Genomic DNA, 17634 nt, shown 5'->3' with positions numbered 1-17634 from the left:
TGGAGAGCAGAGTCCACAACCAAAAGCAATTAATGCACCACAAAGCCTGACTGCCAGACAGGTGTATATTGCTGCAGTCTGTTGCTCTGCTGCATTCCCTCCCAATATCCCAACAGCTTGTTGCTGTTACCAACCCCACAGCCCCAGGTGTTCCTGACACATTACCAGCCATACAAAAGCATGGATTGCCTCAGTGGCACCATACCATGGGATACAACTTGAAATTATTCAGAGCAGGAAGCAGAACCCCAATGCTCAAATTGTAGTCCTCCTGCTTTCCCTTCAGTCCCTCCTAAAAAATCTCCATATTTCTTTACTCACACACGGCCTGAGTCACAAACAGCATTAAAGAGAGCAGGAAAGGGTGCATTATGTCATTATAATTGGATTTTTTTTGCTCCTTGTTTGCAATGAGCTTCTATCCACCCTTTACAATAATGTAAAAAGCAAGGCAAACTCAGGCGTCCAGAAAGAAGCTGGAATAAACATTGTTCTGTTTTAATGTGTCTTCAACTGCTATTTATATGAATGTCTAATTACCCTGAGTTTTTTGCAATACAAAAGCTGACCTGGCCTGCACTCATGCCACAGGCTTGGGGATGTTTTCACAAGGGCAAAGCTTTTGAACAGAAAGTTAAATTGGGGAGACCACTCTGCTGCAGCCCAAAGGTGGGTGTAGGAGTGGGAATGAGAGAGGCAGGAGGATACCATAGCTCCCACCTGCAGTGCCATGTGTTCTCTCTCCCAGAAGATGTGACACAAGGGAAACCCCACGAAATGTCCCAGCTGCGAGGAAATGCTTGTGCTCATTCTCAGATGGCAAAAATCAATCATGCACAAGGCAAATCCACAGGAGACCTGGGCTCCATTTGTTCCAGCACTCAAGGAGCTGATGGCTGTTTGCTTTAAATATGTATTATTTCCACACAATAGCAGTTAACATACCACTTATTACTCCCAGCATCAGATAGGAAGGGGTACATTGGTGCTGGCTCACAGTTCCCATGCAAGTCACCTACCAATACCACAGGATCTGTCTCTTAGAACTGCACACAAAGAGCACTCTGCAATTTAAGTTAACTGGTAAAGGGGGAAAATATAAACCCCCCCTGCAAGCAGAACAAAAACCTGTTTCCCAGGGGTGTGTCTCCATCATCTTCTAGCTACTGTTTTCCAACAGTACCAGTCTCAGAAAGATACACTTCCACTTAAAAATAAAATACTGCACAGAAAAATAAGTTGGAAATTATAAACTTGCAATAATGACAGCAACTGCTACTAGATTTCGTCTGCCCTTCTGGCTCCTACTTAGAAGGTGTCTGTTCCAGTGTAACCATAGGAACAGCAGTGAAGAGTCTCATTTGAAAGCCCTCACTTCAGCTGGTAGGTTAAGTTATGAGACTGCAGTGGGCTTGAATATTAAAAACATTCTAATGGCTCTAAAAAAAAGCTCAATTTCTATTGCAGGAGGGAGACATCTGTGTTGTAAACAGACACAGTGCCCCACCAATAAATAGAACAAACCAACCCTACTGATGGAAGTTACTAAAAATCAGGCCCAATAAACAGGTCAAGAATACAATTCATGAATTAACACACTAAAACTGACACCATATGTTTCCTGTAGCTGGCTTTTTGTGTAACAGACCAAAGCAAAACAACTGGATAAACAATGACAATTCTCAGTAACACAACAACTTCACTGCAACATTCACCCAAACATGTAAATTAAATATTCTAAATTTTACTTAATCTTTCAAAGTAAAAAACGACACAGTTCTGGCACATCATCTTTCCTTTGGGAAATATGAAAAAAATACAAGTCAGCTGTCTTAGAAGAAAGCCACAGGAACCAAGCCAACCAAATGCATAGCCCAAGGACATAGGGATGTTAAAGGGAAATACCAATAAGAGAACATTGGTAAAATAAATAAATTACAAAATAAAAAACGGTCTACCTTGGCACCTGGTATCTATGCACTTAGACGTTTTTCCTAACAAACTTTAGATAGCCACTACCCTGAAGCATCTGTTACTTTTCACACACTAGCAGTGAGACTCATGTGAAAACAGAGCTGGAGACACATTCAATTATTCACCAACAGCTGTTTAAAACACTGTATCACAATAAACAACTGAACAAAAAACCAGATGGGAACATGTTCATGTTGCATTCACTACAAGGGACAGACCTCTACATTATAGGAAAGCATAATGTCCATTTTTCATAGATTAGTAAATACAGTAACCTTTAAATTATTTTGTCCATAATTTAAAGAAAAAATAACTAATCTTTTGGTACTTATCTGTTTAATTTACTGCCTCAATTCAGAAAGAGTATTGACATTTTTCAAGCAGTTACAAAATGTATGTAGATGGTACTGAAGCTTCATTTGAGGCAACAGGATGTGCTGTCCTTAAAGTGGCTGCAGTCTTCTGTCTAATTTCTTATCCCTGCTCCTGCTCCACAGGCTCTGGCTGGGGAAGAGGCAGGAAGAGATGAATATTCTGTTCTCAGAGCTGTCTTAGCATCTCTTGTCAACTCTTTAGCAAGGATCAGACACATCCAGATACTTTTTCTTCTAACTTTACTCATTACCATTTCACTGGCTTATTTACAATTTTCTGTCTCTTGCTGCGGCTCAAACACCCTCTTCAGTCTGTCTTGCACACATTCACTTTTAACTAATGCTGAGACTTTGTTCCCACAGGCCACCCTCTGCTCTGCCTGCAGCAATCAGATTTTCAGGAGTGTCTGGGATCACATGGATCCCTGCAAAAGTACAGCTGATATGGTAAATAACACGGAAAACCTCCAGTACTTTTATGTTCTCTTGTATAATATTGGCCATCTCTAATCAGAGCTTCAGAACTGTGACCTTTGTAGCATTAGAGAAACTGAATAAAACATACACATGTCACTGGGAGCTTTTCACAACTAACCCAGAGCTAACAGCCTTTACTGGCTGGATGGTTGTCAGGAGATTACAGGTGTTCTACCAAGAAGGCTTGTATTGGCTATAAAAAGGTACCACAAACTGTGCTTGTTAATTTTGGCTTTATTTTAAGAGAGAAATCAAAGTCTTCTATTTCCTGTGTCCTCGTTCTAAACACCTGTGCAGCTGAGTCAATTCACTTTGTTACGAGTGCCACAAAAACTGGGACATCTATGTTCCTGGTTTTCACTACTTTTTTTTTTATTAAAAAGTCTCGTTGTTATTGCAAAGCCCTGTGCCTGATTTATTTACACACGGTAAATTATGCTATGTTCAGATTAACAGATAAAATTTTCATGTTAAACATCTGCATGTTAATTACAATATAAAATCTCCACAAGCTCCAATGGCTTCCGTGGGAGGCTGTGATGCCTCAGAGGTGCTTTCAGCCTCTTCTCTTAAAAAGACACCTGCAGGATGGGGAGGATATGAAGAAAATAAAGCAAGCAACACCAGCTTTAAACAGTTCAGGGAAACTGTCTCTGGTTTTGCAGGCAAAAAAGAAAAGTTTTAAATTTCTCAAGCATGGAAATTTTCTTTAAAGGAAAAAAGATTTCAATGAGCACTGTTCAAAATATGGAAACAAAAGACACCCATGCTCTCTAGAACTTGAAGCCCCAAACGTGTGAAAGAAAACTGCAAGGACACAGAAGAAAGGAAGGTAAGAATGAAATAAGTGAAAACCAACCTGAAATGTGGAGTGATGAAAAATATTTAATTACCTCTTTTTGAAAAAAGGTTCCCATAGCTACCTCACCACAAGCTGCCTTATTGTCAGAACCCAGGATACCCCTCTGGGTGCCCTGGATGGCCTGAGCCCCTGGCAGGGGGCTCTGAGACCCTGGCAGGAAGCCAAAGACACCTGGGATTTCGATCTTAGCCCATGGAACAAACTACCAACTCTGTATGAAGAATTACAAATCACAAAAGTTTAAGTAGCATCATAGTAGTTGTCACAGGGTGAAAAATGGAATTTTGGGGATTTTTAGAATGGAGGTTTGAGGTCCCAAGATGGAGGGAAATCGGGTGTGCCCTGTCCTTCTTTCTTCTTCCTAACCTCCATGATTTGGGTGATGTTGGCACTTGTAGATTGGTTCAGAATAGAAGCTGACTGTCTAACACAGGTGATAGGTATTGGAACATAGTTGTAAATGTGGTACACATGGTTTTTAGTATAAAAGACAGCACCAGCCCAGAAGCATGCAGTGTGCCTCTGGCTGACCTGCTGAACAGATCTCAGCAGACCAGAGAAAAAATGTTTTAAATAAGAAATAATAAACACCCTCGTGAACCAGAGCCGAAGAATTCCGACTCTTCCTTCGACCATCGGGCTGGGACTCTTGGGGTCACTCTGACCGCAGAGAACCCGAGAGCTTATGAGGGAGGAATTGTGTAGCCAGCAACTCTCTCTTAAGAGGATAGTGCTCATTTCTCCCCTCCCTCCCAGACACTGCGAAGGCAGCCCAGTCACATGCTGTTATTAGACATAACTGCTTTTATAATTTATACCAAGGCAACTACTACCGTGAGAGAAACCTGCACCTGAAGAGCCTGAGGCTCTTCACTGCTTTAGAACAGCCATCCCTGTGACAAGCTAGGGACATCTTCTTGATTTTTTAAAATATTTATTCATTATTGAATAATTGCTGCAACCACAAACAAAAGGCCCTCTTGGAGATGTATGAACAGTGCTTGAGTTCTCCATATGGATCACCCAGCTGCAGACAGGGTGCTCCAAAGCATTGCCAAGACAATCACTACTCACAGTCCTTCATTAAGGATTGAGGAGCGCTTCCAATGGTGCCTTTGACAACACTTCAGTAAAGGAAAAACATCATGCCTGGCTAAGCCAGAAAGCTTGTAAAATGGCCACACAGACCTGTAAGGTGACTTACCTCCACAGTTCCCTGGTGACACCACTCATCTCTGGGATGAGCTCAGCATTGCCCGGTAAAATACCTGGCCCAATCCTCAGCTGGGTAAAACATGGGGACAAATCCCAGGAGCGTGGACAGGGACTTCAATCTCATGTTGAACCTGTACCAGTATTACAGAATTAAAGTTCCTCTCGAGCTCTGCAGCTTTCCTTAGATCACACAGATTTAGGAGCCCCATTAAGAAGGTGATGAATAATTGGTTTTTACTTCCTAGAGGCAAGCCCTTTTCTGGATATGAACCTAGTGACTTAAATCCATGCATGCAACTGACACTGCTGATGTCACACTTCACTTTCTGATGCTTCCTCCCTACTATTCTGAAGAGGAAGGGCAAGGGAAATCCTGTTCACATGTATATTTCAGGATGATCTTTGCCTGCCTGAACTCACACGCTGAACATCAAATTCTAACATTTTAATGCGGTGGCTCAGCCGTGTTTGTCGTAATTAAAGTTTAACAAGTTTTTAAAGCAAGATTTTAAGTTCTACATTAATATTTCACAACATGCTGCATTACCTTGTGCCATGCCCTACCAAATATTTTATACAACTTGCAAAAGCCTTCTGTTCAGCCAGATACTGCAGTTTTTCAAGACACAGCAAAGCAGTGACCTGTCTCCTGCCCTAGGAGAATGCACTCCTTCACACAGCCCCTTAGAGCCACTACTGGCCTTACACTGCAACCAAAAGGTTTATCCTTGTAAACTGAAGCCTTGGAAAGCAAACTACAGGATGACATTGAAATGACACATCAACTTATGTTTTACACTCTAAGGACATTTAATCAGCGATGACTGGGCCAGGAGCTGCTACTCAGAAATCATCCACAGCATCCAGACCCAGCCATGCCATGTGCTCATACAGAAATTTCCCACCTACCTTTTTTCTTCCACAAGAGACTTGCTGTAAGCATCCATCACAGACAGCAGGACCTTAAACTTTACATAAATAGACAAATTACTTCATATCCCCTTTGTGAGGAGAGTTTTGGCAAGAGAACTTTCTGCCTCCTTGGTCCCACCTATACTGCACACCAATTATGATGAAGAGACAGTGTTTTAGTGTCACTACCTCTCTTGAGGGGCAGCTCAGGAATGCTGCCTAGAAAGCAGAAGGGAAGGGCAGGGAAGAGCACACAGCCTGGGAACAGGACTCTGGAGGGGAGCCCTGCCAAGCCTTTGTCAGCCTGTGCCACTCTTCCCAGAGGCTCAGAGGTGAAGATCTGCTGAACCCTCAGCCAACCACAACACAAAACCACAAATTCAAATGGGACCTAGAGGCTCTTTTAGCTCTTCCTAGAAGGATTCTGGGGACTCTATGACAAATTTTCTATAGGCAAGCCGAAATTAGAGGTCTATAAACATCCACATGCATACTTCATTGGCAGACATGAAAAAACACTGTTAAAAACTAAGTTTTGCTGTACCAAGCTGCTTCCTGTGAGACTGAGACTGTCTGGTGAGAAAAGCTGCATAACAAATGAACAGGATAAAATGAATACATCAAGGATCAACATATTGATGGACTCATTTGGAAATTAATTAAATCCATACTGATGAATTCACCACTTTGTTTCAGCTGGTTTTGTGGAGGAGGAGAACTTTGATTAACGCAATGATTGCGCTTCACTTCAATCTGCTCAATATTTTATTTCTTCATATTCTTGCCTCTATTTGAAGGACCATGGCTTGTTAAGTATGAGTAACCATGCACTGAGGGACTGCTGTACCACTTGAGACAGGTTTCCAAGAGGGCAGGGTACACCAACTCCCTTTTGGGCAATCCATACACTGCTGCTACAATTTATTAAACTACTGGAGAGGTCCAGCATCTTCCCGAGCTGGAGAAGTTTCCTAATATTGAGTAAAAGAGCAGTAAGCATATTCTTCAAAAACACCAGATCTGCCTGCTTTGGGAGTCTTCAGAAAGTTAATCTGGCAGCCTCAAGGAAGCAATCCAAATAACTACATTCTCTCTCTCACTTCCAAAAATATCATCAGCTCTGTTGTTTTCCTCTGCCTCTAAACTGACTACACCACTTTCTAAAATAAGGTTACAAATTGCAATAGAGAGGCCATACAGTGATGGGGATAAATCTCCTCCATCAAACAAACTGAACAATGTTATACATTAATTATTTCACATGCTGGGGATGATCAGGAAGAGAAGAACTCTGAGTGCACAGAGGACAGCAAAACAAAACCTGACTGATAACAGTAGAGAATGAAAAGCCATTGCCCATGTCTGCCATCACAGCATATTGAGCTCAGCAGAGGGATGCATGTGCACACACACACAAGCTCCCTACTATTTCAGTATGGAAATCAACCTTTCCAGAGGGTTACCACGAAGATATGCTCCCGGCAGGGGAGTTATTTCATAACACTGTCAATGAATCACACTCCACAGCAACAGCATATACCAGCTATTAGACAAGATGGACCATGCACCTGACCAGAACAGGAATTCCCACATAAGAGTTCACCACCATTAGGGCATGACAGAAAGCATTCTGACCATCTCTGGCATTAGGCTGACTCTCTGGCAATCTACACAGTCATTGACATGCAGCACAGAACAGCATCTGTAACTCAAGCTACTTAATAAACACATGGGATTGCTTGAGTGAGACATCTTAGTTTTTAATTCAGCCTTCCAACAGAATTTAACCCAGTGATTCAACATATGGTCACAACTGCGATTAGTTGTCTTGCATTAAACTGGTATGTTTCAAAAAAGAAACTACTTTTCTTCAGAGATGTAGCAAGGTAAAAGAGAAGGCAAAGAGAGTAGTAAGACCTTTCTCAGTTAAGTATTGTGAAGCTGAACGCCACATAGAAGTTCTCTTCTGAAACGTATCTACCGTCAGAGCAAGCCCTTGGAAGCCTCTCCCACCACACCTCTCCTTGCAAAACAGGCTTAGAGACCCTGAGACAAACACCTCCTTTTTTTTAATACTCTAACACAAGAGCCAAAGATTGGAGGATAGGAAAACTTCTTCTGAAAATTGTTCTTGAAGGATTTCAGACACCAGTGAACAGGTAAAGATTTTGAAAATTGTCAAAATTTGCTCCATGCTCCCTATGAGATTTTCAGCACACTAGTTAGGCCAAGTCTTTTTGTGCAGTTCAGTGTCACTAAACAGGACAGTCACAATCAAGCCATACATCTCCCTAGAATTTGTCATGCAGCTCTCCTGTTCCTGTAGGCAGTGCTTGTCAGTGCTGCAGTAACCATCACCACTGCCAACTCAGTCCTCACTCACTGCTCCAGCAGCAGGACAGCTTCTGCAGCCTGTTTCAGAAGCCATCCATCACCTTGCAGAACTGTGTTGTATCTGCAATGCAATGACAAAGATGATGCCGCCCTGAAAACTTTGGCTGACAAGACTCTAGCTGCTTGGAAGCTTCAAAGAGAAAGGAAAAAGCACTGCTGTCAGCCACAAGTTGCTTCTAATTTCACTGAACGTTTTAGAGAACGTGGATGTAACTGAGCTCATGCTTCCACAGCTTTCTGAATAAGCTTGGGGAAATTACTACATCAGAGCCATATCACTAGAAAAATGTAAATGCAAAATGTAAAACCCGTTTAAGAAATACTGTGATTTTGTCTGTCAGAGGTTTAACATTAGTCCATCCTGCAGTACAAATATACATACATATCTATATATATGAGGTAATCCCTATGTGTCATCTATCTCAAAAAATCCTCTTAGAAACATTTATCGAAAGCACTTCCCATTTAAGTCTTTTTACTGCTTACCTCATAGATTTTGAGGTATGGATTTTATATTCAGAGCCTTAAGAAATGTAAGAACATTATCTTGATTTATCATGAACATACATAGAAACAGACAGACACACACAAATATACTGATTTCTTGTTTCATGTTTCCTCAACTTTCTGTTAGTGGACTGAGGGACAGAGTGAGGGAAAAAGATGCCAAAATTTCTCCTGTTAGCATAAGTGAAAAGTTTGGAGAGATTCAAAAGATCACTCCTGGTGGAACATTAGGACCTGTGGAATAATGAGGCTCTTCAACAAGCATTAGAATTGGTTGTTATAAAGAAGAAAAAAAGTGCCACTGCATGTTCTTCATGTGCAAGAGCCCTAGCACCAAATGAAGCATGCTCCTTCACTCAATCACTGACTGGACACCTTATGCAAAGGATTACTACAGTTCTCTGATCTGGTGCAGAAAAAATGCACACAAGAAGCTATCAGGATTCCAGGATTCTTTTTGGAGCTGTCCCTATTGGCCATCAAGGTCATTGTCTCTCAATTAGGACAGTCAGAAATATCCAGTGAATTGCCATTAGTGAGTGGGAAAGGGTCTCAGAGAGCTGTGAGCCTGCAGAAACTTCCTTTTCCTACAAACCAGGTTACCTGGGGCTCTTTTGTGATGGGAAGGAGTAACTTGGTCTGCACATGCATCTGTACACACATACAGAGTTTCCCACTGATGTGGAGAAAGAATGGCCACCACCACCCTCAGCTTCCCAGGCACCATGCATCTTTCCTTTGACTTTCAGCACCCCTAATGCATCACTTTTGTTTTATAATCTTTCTTGCCTTATAATCTAAAAAAAGCTCTCAGGTCTTTTACTGGTTTTGCTTATGTCTTAAGCTACAGACTTCTTGTTCTGTACAGATTTCTGCAACTTAGCTTTTCCAAACAGTAGTCTGTATTCCAGTTTTAGTGTGTATTTTTACCTTAAGCTTTGTATCTGGGCTATATTAGTGCTGTGCATCAAATAAAAGTGAAACTGAGTTAGAAAAAGACTTCTGCTCATTACCTTCTATTCTTCACACACACACCCACCCAACACTACTGAATTCACTTGAAAGTCATTTCCTCTGCGTCCAACAGAAGCACACACCATTGCCCTTAATCCAGGCCACAAATCTCACACAACCACAGGGGCACACCCACGATAAACTGCATCACTCTTCCTCTTGCTGCATTAAATTCCTCCTTTTTGTCAGGACCTCTCACTAAACAGCATTTCAGATAGCACAAACAGAAAGCTCTCATTCCAGGACTGGGAAAACAAACCCAGCAGAGAGTCTGTCTATTTTCTCAAGGAAGTGATAGAGTCTTCTGTCTTGCTCAGCTGGTGGAAACTGGGCTTGCTTTTCAGAGGCATCTCAAATGTATTCAAATATTATATTCAAATATACCTGAAAAACTGAGGTCTCTGCCTTTTTTACCTTAAGAACTTTGAAGAATTGGCATTTACCCTGAACCAGAGCAACATGCATTTGACAAGGTTATTAAAACAATCTTCCTGCTCAGGCTTGAGCCTGTGCCTTCCAATTTCCTTCTCCACCTCAATTTATGTTCCTCCAATTGAAATCACTGTTACAGCAGATGAGGTTTATCAAGTTTATCAAACAAAAACAGCAGCTCCTACATCCAAATGAACTCAAATGGAAGGCATTCATTTGCACACCACTCCTCTCCTTCCCAATTCAAGTAACAACTAATTTGGTAGGACGTGAGCTCCCCATTCTCTCACTAGGCAGGCTGGGAGTGCTCATCACTGACCTGGTTCAGAACCATCCAGTTGTGTGTGCAAATGACTGCAGCTTCCATAGCCAATACTTTCATTGCCTGTACAAATAACACATTTTTTCCAGTAGGCTGCAGCAATGACAGAACATAAAGCTCCTCAGGACCTACAGTCAACGCCACATCAGGACTTAAATTTGGGATTTAGGCTCCTCCAGTATAACCCTTATGCTTCCAGACAAAAGTAATGCTCCTTTGCAATGGTATGTAAAAACTCCTGCTTTCCTCTGGCAGCTCCCAACTGATCTGAGTTTTCCTCCTCCACAGAGGCTTGATCAGATCAGAAGCATTCTCCAGAGCACAGCTTGTCTTGCGCAGCCACCCGCCCAGACGGCGCTGAGCGCACACACAGACCTCTGCAGGGAAGAGAATCCCTGCGGAACACAACTCATTTTTGTGTGTTGGACACGTGCCAAATGTCCCAAATTGACTCAGGAGGAGGAAATGACCATCACCACCAGGTCAAGAAGGCATTTCAGTGCTAACTTTCCAGTTCACACAGCATTTGCTCAGCATTTTTCATCACTTCTCTGCAGCTCTGCATGCTGCTGACTAGCAAATGCAGGGGTTGAAACTGCTATGCCAGGGCTTGTTCCAGCTTGGCAAATTCAATTAAGTACAGCAGAAAAAGTTCTTCTCTGATAGAGCCAAAGATTCTTTCGCTAAGCTGACTAAATCAACTGCTGTTCCTACAAAATGACAATCCCATCATTTTTGTCCTTACTCTTCAGAAGTTTATTCCCTGCAACTCCCCCCTTATCTTTTTTTTTTTTTTTAGGTGTAGAAAACACAAAGACTAAACAAAAAAGATACTGAGGGTCCTACACCTACCACTTCAATAAATTTGATAGCTCCAAAGCTGCAGTATATACACATTGCCAAAAACCTGTAGTCCACAGATGGACTATAAAGAACTTGTTGGCTTGTCAAACTCAATATTCATTTTAGATATAATCATAATACAGCTACTTAGAAGTAGTTGATGCAAAGTTTTCTTAAACAAACCCCTTTCAATTTTTATCTGATCCTCTTAAGCTAATGACTGCACTTCTGTGAAGCTTCTGGGTCACTCTGTATTTTAGTGAAAGAGAGTCAAGAAAGCCTCAGCATTGGAAACTTAAAATTAACTGCATGAAAATCATGGGCTTCCTCAAGCATATTTCCAAGGGTCCCATATAGGTGTTGGGACTTGACACCATGGCACTGCTGGACCTAAAAGGAGATAAAAGTTTTTCTGCTGCTTGAAAGGAGTTTAGAGGTAGCTGGATGGGCTCACTCCTGGGACATACAGTTGATCATTGAGCCATCATCACGTCTCCAAAGAAAATCAGCAGCAGCAGCTATCCAAAGCTGTCTAGATTACCTATCTGGACATGACAAGCCCTTCCTTGGCAAACTATTTAAATTCCACAAAACAGCCAGGTAGAGGACCTAGGAGCCTGAATCAGTAGAAGCAGCCTGTGTTCAGACTGCCTACTATGGATCAGCTCTCATCTTCATATAGGAGCTGGGTATCCCCTCATTTAAATTAATCCTATTGACCAGGAATGTCATTTTTCTGGGCCTCAGGTCTTTGTCAGTAGAGTTTTCCACTCTTCAGAGGAAAACTTGGCAGAGAAACAGGCTATCAGCTCCTGCAGCAGAAAGCTCAGTACAGAACCAGGCCACCACATCAAAGACAGTCATTTACTCCTTTAATTCCCTCAAAAAAAAAAAAAATCCTCTTTTCACTGCTGCCTGCACAGCACTGGCTCAGGCACAGTGCTGTGAGGAAAGCCAGGGCAGGGAAACAGAGCTGGTCCTGCTGCTCGCCAGCTGATGACTGTGTTTCCTCCTGCCAGCAGGGCAGTGAAGCCAGCAAGCCCCTTCTCCCACGCCAGCCCCCAGCACTGAGCCACTTGCCAGGGCTTGGAGCAAGTCTGGAGAACAGGTTAATTCCAGGAGCAGCCCGAAACACAGCACTTCAGCAGCAGGAGCACGAGTCCCAGTGCAGCCTGCCAGCTCTCTGCCAGTGCCTGGCAAACACTGGTTTGCAGGAGAGTGACAAGATGCCTGGGATGTCTGCGGAAGCACGCCTTGGGCTGCTGTGTTTGGGGGCAAAGGGAAGGCGCCAGTTTCCTTTGGCTGCCACCACAGTCTTAATATGGCATTCAGCAGCAGCATATTAACTCACTTGTCACTACACAGCACTTTCAGCCCCATTTCTAGTGATGCTCCTGTGTAACCTGCACAGCTACAAGCAGCCACTCCAGTCACTCCCCTTAATAAAAAAGAAAAATGCACTGTAAGAGTGTTAGGAAAGACTGCAGCAGGAGAGCAATGGGCAGGACCAGAATCCAGGATCTTTTTATAGTGCTGGAGGTCCTGTTCATCTCCAGCTGTAAACAAGAAAACTGCAGAGGCTTTACTAGTTGCATTTGCTAAGTCCTGCAGCAGGATATCTTCCTGCCTACCAGACCTGGACTGTGCAGCTCTGTGCTTCCTCCAGTAGTTATACATAGAAACAATCCATTAACAGGTTAACGCACAGCACATAAATAGACCGTAGTTGTCAGCATGTCTAAGCCCTGGTCACTTTATTTAAGAGACTCTGCAGCAGACTCACTGCAGGAAAGCAGGGATTTCCACTCTGGATTATAGGGGCAGAATATGTTCAACTGTTTTTCCGCTGTTTTTTATGGGAGCATAAGACAAAATTTCAGCACAAGAGAAAAATCAAATGAAAGCTGAATGTTATTTCTTCTCCAATTTGTGCCTTATATGCTTATGTAGCAGAATAAAGGCAAACAACCTGAATGCAGCCAGATGTTGCATTTCAGAATTTGGGTGGGGGCTGAAGGAAAGAATAGAACCCACTCTGGGGATCAGCACACGCATTCTAAAATACAAATATTTTAGAAGATGTCAACACATCACTGATGTTATTTGGATGTTCAGCTTGCCTGAAGGAGGGCAAAAGAGAGTCCTGCTATTAATAAACTGTGTTTAGTTTTGAAATCTACAGCTCAACTATAAGGGCACAGCAGTTTTCAAGAAAAAGACCTCAACTTTCTCAGCATGCAAGTTGCATCACTTCTCCACCAAAACTTGCTTTTAGAAACAGATGGCAGCCTGCAAGACCTACAAATCCTTTGTCTGGAGTGGCAAACTGGGCCCTATTGCCCATCAAAGTCAACCGTCACATTGTGAAGCACTGACCCTAACAAATCCATTATGTTTCTTTCTACCACAAAGCTAAACCAAACAAAATGAGTCAGACTTATGAAGAAAGGGTGAGGGATTTTAAATCCCTTTCCCCACCATCCCTGCAAAAATAAAGACAAAGGGGAGAGTCTGCATTGACCATCCACTGATGAACCCTGCCATGAGAGCTGCCCCCTTGGGCCAGGCTGCCCAAAGGAGGATGGATTTGGGGTTGGAGCATTTATATGGCACAGTGCAATGGCTTTGGGATCAGCACACTCTGTCAGTCAAACTACCCACACAGGCAAAACTGAATATCCTGAAAGCAGGAAAGAAAGGCCCTTATGCTGGCTGAATAATTAGGTCTGATGTGCTTTGTAGTTTCTCAGCCCTCCCTTTCCAACTCTGCTGAAGTGCTCAGCAGAAAGAGATGGGGAAAGCTCTTCACAGGTAATGCAGGGAAGAGAATATAATGTTTTTTTTCTCGTCTGCCAGCTGAATACAGGCAATGTGAAGACACAGGAGCTCATATCAAAGAACTGCTATCTTCAGTCAAGGGAGAAAACAACAGAGAAGCCTACTGAGGTGGTGATGGACGAGGCGATGATGTGGAAAGGATCGAAAAGCCTTTTCCCTGCTATGGCTATTTGATGCATCTTGACACACAAAAGGAAACACCCATCAATGGTACTCTCAGCAGACACCTCCCAGCAAGGAATACTTTTATCAAAGAAAAAGATCTCTCTCAATAGCAGTGGGTCCAGTTTATGAACAATTCAAATCACTTTCATCTCACATATCAAAAAACAAGAGACAACAAGAAAGTCAGCATCCTCAGAGCAACAGTTTGGTTGGATTCTTCACATCCTCATAAAACTTGCTCCCCATCCCCCTCCTTTACTGGTTTTCCTCGGCATAAAACAATCTCTCAAGGACATGGCAACAACGACACTGAAATTCAAAGCACTGAGATCAAACACATGAAGCTGACGCTCATTAAGGGTAAATTATGTCACCTATCCAAAGGCTCAAGCTTATTATTTAAGACAATACAACAGTCATTAATCACAGCCATTGTGTACTGCTCGAAAGGCCTCTAGAAAGCTAAAGAATACAAGGGAGATTTATTATGCTACAGCGCCAGATTTAATTACATGGTTTTCTCCTCAGCATCCCGCCACTTGTAGTTCACCACCTGTTTGCACCAGAGGATCTGAAATAAAGACGTGCTGTCCTTGGGGCCAGGCACGCAAGAGAAGCTTGTGCTGCACTCTTCTGTGGCTCTGTAGCAGAACAGACCATTTTGGGGGATGCTGGCAGCCAAATCACTTGTGCTGAGCTATTGTATTCCTTTTGAAGTTTTAAATTTCCAGTTCCTTTTCATATATGTGCATATGCAGAAAATGCACACCCTTGAGCCCATGAGCAAGGAGAAAGAGGTTACTGTCTTCTTCCTAAAGCTGCAGCACAAAGACCCGTGCCCTCACCACCACAACAATGTATTTAAGCAGTATGTCTGTCTGCTGGCAGTCCTCTGAGTTTGCATTTTCTTCTATAAATATTTAATGTAGAAGAACTGTTCATGTTACCCACTTTGACCGAAGTGTTTTGACAGCCATGCTCACCACATGACAATGATGCTCTATTTAACACTGCAGCTGCAGACAGGAGGATTTGGTTTCAGTTTTATACAATATTGTGAAACTGATGACCTCCTACAAATAAACCACTTAATACATTTTTAAGGAGCAGAATTTAAATGCATTAGCAACACAATTGTTATTAAGCCACTACAAGAAAAAAACCCAGAAATTTAATTCCTGAATGCAAAAGCCTGCTTAAATTTAACTGCAATTCCTTTCTTATTTAACCTATTCAGATGGTGAAAATTAAAGACAATCTAGTCTGCAAAAGCTAAGTAGCCTCCTGAAACTGTTTCCCTTATAGCTAGAATAATTCCCAAACTTTCCAGACCACATATTGTCATCAGCCTTCAGAGGCCTCTACACACTTTTACCAGCCAGTTAATTGAACACACACAGAAGATGATGATGGCTCAGTGGATCACTCAGCTGAGAGTGATCAAACCCCAAGGGAGGTTTGGTCCCAGCCTCTTTCTAATATACAAGGACTCAGCATGGTCTAGCAGCAGCTAACCAAGAGTCAGGGTTTCACATCTGAAGATAGGAACATTTTTTTCAAATAAAGAAAATTCAGGGAAACAAAAAGGCCTAAGTAAACCAGCTAGTCAAACCCACACAAACAGCTCTGCTACTGTTAGTTATGCAGAAAGGCACTTTAACATGAAATCACTTAAGCACAGTTCAGGAAAAAAAAAAAAAAAGGCAATATAAGAGCAAGAAACTGAGTCTGCAATGTTTATCCTTCCCCACATCCCCTGGCCCCCGTGGGTCATCTCAGTTACCCAGGACTCATCAGTTCATTCATATATTACAAGCTTGCTGGAAGCACGTAGCAATGCCACTTTGGTGTGAGCAGATTAATCAAGCACAGATTGCCAACCTTCCACTGCAAGGCAATGCATCTCCTTCTAGGCTATTTCAGCAGGCAGATTCAGCTGGATATTGTCATTTACTTCTGAGACAACTCATAAATGCCAAGTGATTAGCCATCCCTTGCAGCATCTTTTACTGGAGTTACTCAAAATTTAATGCACTTAATACAGTTTTATGACTCCTAATGCATCATTAGCACTTTAATATATCAGAATACAGATTTTCACTCTTAACAATATCATCAGAAAGGTCAAAATAGCATTTTAGAACAATAAAGCGTGAGGATGAGCTGGTTTGTTCTTGAATGTAGGAAGGAGGAAGATAAGAAAAGAAAATGATAGTAAAGAACTCTCTTTCCCAGCATATTCTGCTTCTCTATCTCCCATTCAGTACATTTTGAAAAAATACAGAAGTGTTTTTCCATAGACACATCTCTGGATGCAATAGAACCAACACAGTCAAGCTCCTACGTCCTTTCATTGAGGTTGAGGAGGGACTTGGACCCTGCAAACAACCATCTGAGAACTGCTATTTATTGCCAAACACAGCTTTGTTCCCACTGCCTGTTATCACATTGTAGGAGCTGAGACTGAGCAAGAAAGACAATGGCTTTAGCACAGCTTAGGTTTTCACAGGTAGGGGTGAATAGCACTAGGAATTATGCAACAGGATGGCAGGACAGAAATCATGGTCCTGTCATCTGCAGCTCCTTTTGCTCACACAAGCCTGCTAGCTCCAACAGTCCTTCCTTCCTTCTTTACCCCTCAGTACCCCTGGTACTGAAGGACCTTTGCTCCTCACCCCACCAGATGGGCAGGAGGCAGCACGTGCTCTGCTTGGATCCCACTCTTAGGCTGCCAATATAACCTCATGGATACCCTCATGGAGGGGCTTCCCTTGCTTTAGAAAGCGCTGTTGCTTTTCCTGCAGCCTTTGTGCTATTGTGTTGCAGCATATGTCGCAGCTGAGATGGCCACAACACACAGAGTATCACCAGACAATTTCAGAAGGCTTTAAGCACTTGCCCAAACAGAGTAACGCCATACCACATCAGAAGGCTTCAGACACTTGTTACAAACAGAGTAACATTTCACGAAGCTGCAAGCATCTACCCTTCTTGTTCTTTAGCCCAACCTTTTATACCCCTCACGTTCATGCATTGCACCTGTGTGCCCTCTGTTCCCTTTGGAGATGGGTCAGTGCACCTGGGCACTCCACGGCTCATTACCTTCAACACTGTTCACCTGCCCTGCACAGCTGTAGCCCATGGGGGATGAGGGTCTGCTGCAGCCCCACTCCCAATTACCACAAACCATGTACCTACACTATTGGAAGGTTAATTAGGATCTCTGCTCTAGCTACAGGACTTTAAAAAAAAAATCCTCTTTCTTTTCCATTCCATCTCTGACAAAATTAAATTGACATGTGTGC

General features: G+C 42.6%; 1 protein-coding gene across 6 annotated transcripts in view; it reads right to left on the bottom strand.

Annotated features, from left to right (window-relative positions):
* DENND5B (DENN domain containing 5B) overlaps positions 1-17634 on the bottom strand; it is a 102253-nt gene that overhangs the window by 73050 nt on the left and 11569 nt on the right. The gene's annotated exons all lie outside the window — the stretch shown is intronic.

This window comes from Motacilla alba, chromosome 1A (assembly GCF_015832195.1).
Source record: "Motacilla alba alba isolate MOTALB_02 chromosome 1A, Motacilla_alba_V1.0_pri, whole genome shotgun sequence".
Classification (NCBI taxonomy): domain Eukaryota; kingdom Metazoa; phylum Chordata; class Aves; order Passeriformes; family Motacillidae; genus Motacilla; species Motacilla alba.
This window is presented reverse-complemented; position numbering and strand designations above follow the sequence as displayed.